Raw genomic sequence first — 10,947 nt, 5'->3', positions numbered from 1 at the left:
TACTTTACTGTTATTCAGATTACTGAAATGGCCTCAATAAGGTAACAGAGATTTTTATATATTTCTGCGCAGTGCTATTTTTCTAGAAAAAGAGGTGCTACAACTCATTATGAATGCCTCTCTTGTTCTCTTATAATGGCAATGGCACCCGCCTGAGAGGTGCCAGAACTGAGTTCTGGCGAGTTCCAGCTGGAAAAAAGTCCTGCTAGTGCAAACTGACATTTCAGGTAGGTGATTGAATCCCTCTGTCAAAATTGTCTGGAGGTGACCTGAGCCTGGGTTTTTTTTGAGGGGGTGACAAGGGAACAAACAGGCTTAGGATCATGATCTCCTCAACTCATGCCTGACACACATACCCAAATTCCACATTTCTGGCCCATCACTGACAGAGAGGCAAGTACCAGCATCCTGTTCCTCTAGGCTGCCCTTCCAGTGGATATTGGATTTCCCCCCAAGCTTGTTAAAATGCTGGAGTAGACATATTTGCCAAGAACAGGAGGCCAACAATATTTCTAAAGCAAATGAAGGGAAATTGAGAAACGAATGACATTACTGGAGCTGGCTGAACTACCAAAATAATCATCATTATTGCTACACTTCCTCTCTAATATAGTTGTGGAAAGCTAATGATGTGCACTCAAGTTTATGAAAGTACCTTCAAGTGGCTCTTATAACTTCCCTTTATCGAAGATGCTGGTCAATACTTTAGAGTTCCTCTGAGCTGATGCATTCTGATCAAACTACAGAGCAAAAAAGATAAAATTCCTTGGCTAATTACATGCCTGAAGGCGCATTAACAATGCAAGTGTCAGTGCTGTGCTAGAAACTCATTTTGCATTTCTAGCCCAGCACCGGTAGCAAAGCTTTGAATGTGACAAAGTGGGAAAGAGTAATATTTGTTTCAGTAGCTTTTCTGCAGAGATAGTGGAGAAAGCCAGGCACCTACAAAGCAGTATTTCACATGGTAAGAAGGAAGCCACACACAAAAAGAAGAAAAAAGAAGTGTTAATCTGGTCATTGTGGCTGGATAGCAGGAGAGCAAAACATAATCTTAAATAGGTGGTAGAAAATAAATAAATGAATAACCAAAGGGAGGGGGAAATCTGAGCTAGTTGGCAGGATTAAATGTTGATACCTTTTCTGATTTCAGTATTTCAATTAATTTGTAAATATTTTTATCCCTTTCATAAATCCACTTTCCTAAAGCATATTTGCTCCCCCCTCCCAAAAAAAAACCACCTTCTGGGAAATGTCTGCCTTCTTTCTTTGGTTTTCATCTTGGATTTCAAAGGGGATGCTTCAGGAATTCACCAGGACCACATTCCAAAGTGGAATGTGTGTACTAGAAGTCATTCATCTTCATACCCTGCACTGCAGTGAAGGGTGCAAGGTGGCCCAAGGCCTACATTTTAAAAACGAAACAAATGATGCACTGAACGTGGGGTTGCAAATGACTAGAGGAGTGATAACGGGACATGATGACCTGCTGTCCTCCTCCAGGAACATTATATATAATAAAATGGCTGTCTCATGTGTCTGTGAAAGATCCTTGTATTTCATGATCACATATAGAGAAAGGACTAGCAATAATATTTATTTATTTATTTAATCCCATTTATCTATCTCTTGCTATAAAATGCTACCTTGATTTGATTTTTGATGACCTCATGAAATATTTTATTTCATTCTAATGTCTTCCACTGTAATTATACTAATTCGATTGGTCCATGCTAAAAAATTCAAGGAAACCTTGGTATTTCTGAGTCTTCATGCTGTTCTCTGTGCTCACTCATACTTCAAATATAATGGCAACCACCACCCACTAATCTAGGGAATTCATTTCAGACTCATTCAAGGTATCACAAAGTCCAGCATCTCTAAATAGTTTCCAAAGTCATCCAGGTGCCAAATTCAGCATAATATTCTACCAATCATCTTATGTGCTGACTGTCTTTTGAATACAGTATATATATATATATATATGAACATAATTTGAATAGAACTGAACATACTATTCAAATGGATGAAGATACATACTAATGGATTGTATTAAAGGACTCCCAACTCCCATCAGCTCCAACCATCATGGTCAATAGTTGGGGATGATGGATCCTGCAGTCCAACAGTGCCTGGAGGGCCAGGGTGGATAAAGTGAGGATAAAGTAAGGCCGAGGGAGTACAGCCTCAAGATAGGTCCATAGCTCATCTGCGGGAAGTTCCAGGTTCAATCTATGGCATATCCAAGTAGAGTTGGGACAGACCCCTGCCCAAAATCTTGAAGAGACACTGAATATCTGTGTAGACAATACTGAGCTAGATGGGCCAAGAAAGCATCTTTCTATGTGCTGTACAATTCTAAGCAGGTTCTCTAGACAGGTTATATAAAATATGTTTATTTTTCTATATATTATCCACTGATTTTTAATACCAACTATCCAAATAAAAATGCTTTTAAAAAAATCTGTAGCATTTTTATATTGATGATAAATATCCAAACCATGCAGAATTCCTCAACATTCCAGAATGTTTTTTTCTGTGCAAAGGATTATGAAGTTAACTTGGAGATATATTATACACCTGTGTGAACTGCTGCGTTGATACATTTTTGCCAATTTGCATACTGTTAATGTTTTCAGCTTCAGAACACAAAGTCTTCTTTATTATAAATGATGGCAATATTCTGCTGACTGCAAAACTAAAGGAGACTATGATTGAACACTGCAATTGGCACTTCTTGCTTCTTCTTTATTTTAAACTTGCTTATATACATATATCTGAGTGTTTTTGCAATTAGCAGGGAAAGAATGGTAATATGAGCTATTAACATTCCTGAACCTTGCTAAGACCTTGTCTGCGACAAAATATTTTTCTCTTTCTTCATTTTTTTCCTAAAGAAGATAAATAAATAAATAAATAAATAAGGAGTTTCAATAACACAATCATGGAGCAAAAAGCCCAACTGAATCATCTTTCCCATCCAGTACACTGCATAATGTTCCACTTCAGATATAAAGATATTTTCAAATTCATTATTGCAATATATTTCTTCATGTTAATATCAGTGTCCCTCCCTTTTGTAAGTAAATAGCAAGGTCAGCCTAAGAACAAGAGCATTGCTGGATCATACCAAAATTCTGTCTAGTCCATCATTTTATTTCCAAACTATCTGTGTCTCTCCTGATGTTTCCCCCTTCCATGTGGTGGTCAGAGGCTTGCTCTGAATGGTATGTGGAGCTACAACCCTTGATCCACCTAACTTAATACATCAGCCTCCTGCAATGTGGTACTCTCCAGATTTTTTGGAATACAACTCCTATTTCCCCCTGACCACTGGTCATGCTGATTGGGGATGATGGGGGAGTGGGATCCAACAACATCTGGAGGGCACCAAGTTGGGAAAAGCTGGTCTACAGTGACCAACAGCAGTCCTTCAGGCTTTCAAGAGAGACTTTCCCAGCATTAGCTAGAGATGCCAGAATCTGTAGGGACTTTTGCTCTAAAACTAAGTTATGGCCCTTTCATGCAGTGCAAACTCAGATGAGTTGTTGAATTATTATTATTTTTAAAATCAAAAACAGAAGGAGCATATACTAGCATAGTTCTCACCTCAACCTGTGTTTGGGATGTACCAGTTTAGACAGCCACAAGGATCTCACTTGAATAAATGCTAATCTACAGCCCTCATACCTGAAAAAAAACCTTCAAATAGAGTTGCGTGCTGAGGTCCCCCAAAACACCCTTATCCCAAATAACTCACACTTCACACATAATTTTTGTTTAAGGTTTTTGGCATAATTTTTTGGCCACAACTTTATTATCATACAAAATTGTGAGTGGTTGCTTAGGCATTGGTTAAGACTAGCTGTCCCCCCGCCATGGGGACAGCACTGACTTCCGGATTCCAGCGAAAGCCAGTGTGGAGGAACAAGATCAGGGGATAACTGGAGCTGCGACACAGACCCTCAGCTTCTCCCCACATGCTCCTAGGGGCTTACACGGCCCAAACCCGATTCCAGGGGTTTGGACGAAAGGATGGTAAGCCCCTGAATTCCTTTAACGGAATTCCCGTGCAGCAGCATCACCTGAGGGGCAGGCACAGCCAATCCATACCCCTCCACCAACCAATTTAAACCAATGCCTAACCGCCAACCTTACAAGTTGTGACGATTTGCTACGCGGTAGGCAAAAACCAGATGGCACACACTAATCAGCCAAATGGCAAAATTCCTACCAGGCCCTCGCACCAATGCAAACGACCCCATGACAGGCATAGCAAGGTCAAGCGGAAGCCCAACAAGGGAGGGCGGGCGGGTGATCCGATGCCCACAGCGAAAGAGAAAGCAACTCTCTGTGGGCCTTCCTTAAATATCCTCTGATCTCCACCCCCAAAGTGGCAACATACAAATTGCCCCAGCAACACCATCACCAATCCTTGCCAGGCCCTTTCCTTCAATTTTGTCTGGCAACTACAGGGTGCTTTGCCTGGCCCCAGCCGCAACACGTGCTCTCCTTTAATGAGAACACGCTTTGCGTGCTGAGGTCCCCCAAAACACCCTTATCCCAAATAACTCACACTTCACACATAATTTTTGTTTAAGGTTTTTGGCATAATTTTTTGGCCACAACTTTATTATCATACAAAATTGTGAGTGGTTGCTTAGGCATTGGTTAAGACTAGCTGTCCCCCCGCCATGGGGACAGCACTGACTTCCGGATTCCAGCGAAAGCCAGTGTGGAGGAACAAGATCAGGGGATAACTGGAGCTGCGACACAGACCCTCAGCTTCTCCCCACATGCTCCTAGGGGCTTACACGGCCCAAACCCGATTCCAGGGGTTTGGACGAAAGGATGGTAAGCCCCTGAATTCCTTTAACGGAATTCCCGTGCAGCAGCATCACCTGAGGGGCAGGCACAGCCAATCCATACCCCTCCACCAACCAATTTAAACCAATGCCTAACCGCCACCTGAGCCCTTACGCTCACCGCCAACCACTCACAAACCTAAACACACTCTCAACTTAGCCACCACTGACCTCAACCATACATCATTCCCAACGGAGGTAAGATGAACCCCATCAAACCTGTAGCAATCAGTGGCTTTAACATTAATATCTGGGTGGGGAATCACAAGCCCACCCAGATCAGACACCAGCTTGCTCGCAGCTGAATTAATACGCTTTCGCACCCTTTCAGTGGCCGCAGGGCAGGGACTACCCCTCCAGATGCAACGCTGAAGCAACTGTGACCAAATTAGCTTAGTAGCGGGCACCAAGGCCGCCAGGTCCCTCAAATCCTGCAAAATAACAGCACGTAAAACATAACAGGAAAAAGAAACCATATCATTTTCCCCAAGCTGCACCACAATCGCCGTAGGGGGGCCCTCCAGAAGAACACGCCTCTGCATTAGCGGTAAGAACTCCTTCCACCGCATCCCCCTTCTGGAGATCCAGGACACTCGCACGTGCTGCGGAAGGCCGAGGCCAACTCCCAGTTCAGATTGCCGAGCTCTGCAAGCGGCCCAATGCACAATACTGTGCCCCACTATCCAAACCCGGACAGTGGGTAGACCTAGGGTAAAACAAAAGATGTGAGTACACGAGATCAACATCATTTCCGCACATAACCCTTATATGCGTCCGACTTCCAGCGACCCAGGTCTTTAATCCTCCTTGCCGACAAGCCCCAATGGGCGGCTGTTGTTGCAGCCCCAATCCTGAAGGAATGCGGAGCAAACTCAGAGGCTGCATGGCCACAAGCAGCAACGACCTTGCGCAAAACACCAGTGAATTGATGGCGTGCCAATGGACGCCCATCTTCATGAATGAACAGGGCCCCTCCCCCAGGAGGCCGCAACGCCATATATTTCTGGAGATCCTTGACTGGGCAAGGGCCCCCTAGCCCAGTTGCTGGGAGCCGAATAACTGCCCCTCTACCCAGTTGATCAGTTTTGGAACTCCTGACAAGGATCTGCAATTCTGACTGAGACAAGCTCACGTCCTGCAGCAACAAACCTCTCGAACCTCCATCCTGCTTAGGTTCACACACCACCTCCCCAACCCTCAGGGCTCCAAAAAAGGCTAACGAATAGGCTGCGGAAAATAACCGCGCCTCAAACCTGGACCAACAGATGCCCTTTAGTTTACTTCGCATCCTGGTCAACAATCCAAACGTTATAGGCCTCCTTGTAGCTGGTCTGGAGGGGCAAAGCCTCCCCCACCCCTCCAAAGCCTTGCGCACCACGAACTTCCCACATGGATCATTATTAAAATAAACTTTGCTAAAGAAGGAAATTGCAGCCGCATGCAATCTCAGCGTCCTGGCTGCCCTCCGCATCTGAAATAGATGCGCCAAATATTGGAGCACCTGTGCAGTAGAATGAGGTGTGCATGTTCCCCCTACCACGGATTGCCCAGTGAAATGCAAAAAATCGGTCCAAGCCTTCTTATAGGACCTCAATGTGGAGGGGGCAATAGATGCAGCTACTCCCTGTAAAACTAAGTGCTGCCAAGGTTCCAGAGATGATCCGGGAAAAATTCCGGACGGTCTCGAGCCACTGGCGCCAGGGACCTGAACCGCTGCATCTGAAAACGGGACAGAGCATCAGCAATCTCGTTAGACACTCCAGGAACAAAACGAGCAGAAAATACAATGTTAAAACGTAAGCAATGCAAAACAAAGACCCTCAGCAGGGCTGATACCCTAGGTGATCGTGAAGACTGCTTGGCTAGCACGTTCACCACCGCCAGGTTATCTGTCCAAAAACATACACGACGGTCCCTGAAATGCTCGACCCATAAATGGACTGCCACTACAATGGGAAAAAACTCAAGAAAAGTTAAGTCCCGAGTTATAGCTTCCCCACGCCAAGCTGAAGGCCAACGCTCGGCACACCACCTGCCATCCCAATACAAACCAAAACCCAACGACCACGCAGCATCAGAGTGCACCTGAAAATCGGTATAAAGGTTCAAGGTGTCCTGCCAAAGAGACACCCCATTGAATTCCTCCAGGAATTCCAACCAAATACGAAGGTCCGCACGCACCTGAGCTGACAGGCGCACCCTATGCCTCGGGGACCTCAAACCTGACATAAGCCTGGCCAAGCGGGAACAGAAAGGTCGCCCTGGGGCGATCACCCTGCAAGCAAAGTTTAGGTGGCCCAGCAAGGACTGCAGCTGCCGCAGAGTAACTTTTTTCATGGGAATGAGTTCAGCGATGACGCCCTTCAGCGTGAGTATCTTATCCGCCGGCAAACTGGAAGTTTGCGCCACCGTATCCAACGAAATACCCAGGTAAGTCAGCTGCGTAGAAGGACCTTCAGTTTTCTCCGCAGCTAACGGCACGCCCAGTTCCTCGGTTAAGGCAGCAAAGGCCTACAGCAACACCACGCAATTCCCCGTATCGCTAGCTGAGGCCAATAAAAAATCATCCAAACAATGAGTGACTCCGCCCAAACCAGTTCTTTTGCGCAGAGCCCAGTCCAGAAATGAACTAAAACACTCGAAGGCCGCACAGGCTACCGAGCAGCCCATGGGCATGGCCTTATCAAAATAAAATTCCCCGTCGAACTGAAATCCCAGCAACCAGAAGTCATCAGGATGAATTGGAAGCAGCCGAAATGCAGACTCAATGTCACATTTGGCTAGCAGGGCACCCTGTCCAAATTTTCTTATCATTTTGATCGCTTGATCAAGCGAGGCATACTTCACCGAACAAAGCTCCGGGGGAATAACATCATTTACTGATGTGCCCCTAGGGTGTGAAAGGTTGTGTATCAGGCGAAATTCCCCCGGAGCTTTTTTAGGAACCATACCTAAGGGTGAAATATGCAGATTAGGAAAGGGTGGAACGGCAAAAGGGCCTGCCATACGGCGTAGAGCCAGTTCTTTCCCAATTTTCTTACGCGCCACGTCAGGCATATCCTTCACAGACTTCTGGTTTGAAGGGTTTCTAGCTACAGGATTTGCCGCCACTGGGATTCGAAAACCCAGGGAAAAACCGTCACGCAAATAAGATGCTGCCTCCTGAAGAGGGTATAACTGTAACAATGACAACAACGGCTGTAGCCTAACCGGGGTATGAGCTAAGGAGGAAAGTACACTATTTTCCTGCACCGGCGGCTGCAGCCTGGGGCGCGGCTTTCGGGGGCTGCTGTGAGCCCCACCCCTTCCGAAAGGGCCGTCGAACCCCTGCACAGGCAGAAGCTGGATGGTTCCCTGAACACTTCTCACAACTATGAGAATATCTGCAGAATTGGCGCTGACAGGTTCCTTTGTTAAAATCCCAACAAAAGAACTTGCGACCCGTCTTAGCTGGCACAATCCTAGTTTTTTGCGATTCAGGGATCTTATTGTCAATACGTGGAGCCACATAAGTGGTCCATACATCTAAATCCTTCCGGTCCCAGCGGGCAGTGGGGATCTTGGCAGCCCTGCGTCTGAAATTCTCATCATAAGAAATCGCAGCAGACGCTCCAGCCATTGTAAATGCTGAGCGAACTATGGACAAATAAACCCATAAATGCATGGACCTCCGTGGGTAGGCCGCTGCCACCACTCCAGCGAACACCTGGAAACTATCCAGCCATCGCTCGAAGGTCCTTTCAACCTTTGGCAAAACCACCCTCTTTTTCGTGGCTGCCAAACCTCTATCCTGGGAGTCCTGACACTCCTGAGGGGGTGCCAAGCTAAATATATCAATGTAACGGCCATCCAGAATCCTAGATCGCAGCTTTGTAGTCAAGTGGGCACCTGGTATAATATCCCTAGCTGAGTTGGTGGAAACTTTCACATCAGGCATGAGGACCCCTTCCAGACAGTCCTGCACCGCCCCATACTTTGCCCTGTGAGAGTTTGCCCTCCGCTCCCAAGCCCATTTTGGAAGTCCCGATGTCTCCCCAAAGCCCCAGTATAGCGAAAGCGAAGCTTCCTCATCACTACTGGAGGTTTGAGACGAAGTACCTGCGGAAGAGGATGAGGTGTCTCTCCGTCTCCTCTTAGCACGCTTCTTGGAACTCTTTTTCCGGCGACGGAGCCCACCAGAAGACGACTTTGGAGGGAGAGGAAGGCTGTCCTCCACCGAAGACTCAGGTGCGTCGCCTTGCAGCACAACGCCTGGAACTGACTGAGAAGAGACTACAGGTGAATGACCAGGAACAGACCTCACCACTGATGAGGACTGTACAACTGAACCCCGTGCCGCCCGAATCCGGGCGGATGACCTCCGCCTGGTCGGACCCCTGGGGCCGCCCCGTACCCTTGGCGCTGCAGCCTGGGAGACAGGTGAGACCGACGACTGGGACAATTGATTAGTACGCGAAAGACCCCCAGCTAACAAATCCTCCCCCTCATCTTCAGCCGAAGATGACACCGAAGGAGGTGCGTCAACAGGCGGAGCTGGACTAGCAGAAGAAGTCGTCGGAGTCGAGCAGCGTTGAATCAAACCATCCATTTCAGCCTCAACACGTGCTAACACCACTGGGTCACTGGCCAAGCCAGTGACCATGGACTGAAGGCGTCTCAAAGATCGCTGTGGCACTGGAGAACGCAAAGCTTGGGACGGGCCTTTTATGGGCCGCTTCGCTGAGGAAGCGAGATCAAGCCTCCGTGACACCTTCTTCTTTGGAGCCATACCTGCTACTAGTAAAAAAGACAAATAATAGAATTAATGCAAGGCTACACCAGTGCTCTTTGTTATAATGAATAGTCAATCAGCCAGAAAACAATCAATCCCGATAGGTGCAACTATATGGCTCACCAGCAGGTGGCGCAGCCAGTAATCAAGGCCAATGGTATAGCTGCGTTTCAATAAACGGCCACTAGAGGCCAGCACGCAATGAGGAGGCAGTAGAAAATGGCGCTCCCGCCAAAATTCCCCAAAATGGAGGCCTCCCAACTGACTTCAGGCAGAAGGCCTCCCCCAATGCCCAAAGCAGGCCGCAAGCAGGCCTCCAACCACCAAAGCCGCTGTGCGCGCTAAGCGCCACCGGCTAAAGCTGGAACGTCCGAGGAGGGCCCCCCCGCAGCCTAAAACGGCCCAACTCCGCAGGCCGCAGGCGCCGAAGCAAAAGCAGCTACCGCTCGGAGCCGGGTGGGGGGGGTGCCCAAATAGGCCCCGAGCCCAAGGCACGTCCCACGGCCTCCCCCAGCTCCCCCAGGCACTCCCCGCTATACCCGGGCCAAGAGGGGAAAGGCTTGACTAAGCCTCCCCAAGCCCGGCCCGAACAGGGCCGAATAAGCAAGCGCCGAGCGCCGCGTGCGAATCGGCGGCTCCAACGGCGCCTGCGCGGAGCCTCCGCGCCAGCCGGCCCGCCCCGGCTAGTAAGAGCGCGCCGAAGCGCGCGAAAAGGGGGCCGCCGCCGTGAGAGGCCAGGGGAGGACTACGGTAAGCACCCGCTTTTTTCTCTAGTAACCCTACGAAGTGGGGGGGGGGGAATGGTAAAGCTCCGAGGGCCCGAAGGTCAACCAGCCCCGTCCCCGGCGCCTCGGCTACGAACCGGGCCGAAAGGCCTAGGGTCCGCCCCCCCCTCCCGGCCACCCCCAGCAGCCCCACGGGACCAAAAGCCCACGAGGAAAGTTGGGGGGGGAAGGCTAGTAAAATGGAAACAAGAGTCAGAACAAAAACAAATAAAAATTGAAAACTAAAGACAAAGAACCTGGAAAATAAATTAAAGAAGGGGGGGGTAGACTTTGGGGAGATAAACACAAAAGGCCAAGATCAAATAAATAAATAAAATAAAATAGGAGAAAATGAGGAATGAGATATAGATTTATACAACCGGTCTTTAGCTGTGTTCGATCCGATGCCCACAGCGAAAGAGAAAGCAACTCTCTGTGGGCCTTCCTTAAATATCCTCTGATCTCCACCCCCAAAGTGGCAACATACAAATTGCCCCAGCAACACCATCACCAATCCTTGCCAGGCCCTTTCCTTCAATTTTGTCTGGCA

The sequence above is a fragment of the Podarcis pityusensis genome (assembly GCF_964106645.2).
Source record: "Podarcis pityusensis genome assembly, chromosome: 9".
Classification (NCBI taxonomy): Eukaryota; Metazoa; Chordata; class Lepidosauria; order Squamata; family Lacertidae; genus Podarcis; species Podarcis pityusensis.
Note: the sequence above shows the minus strand (reverse complement) of the source record.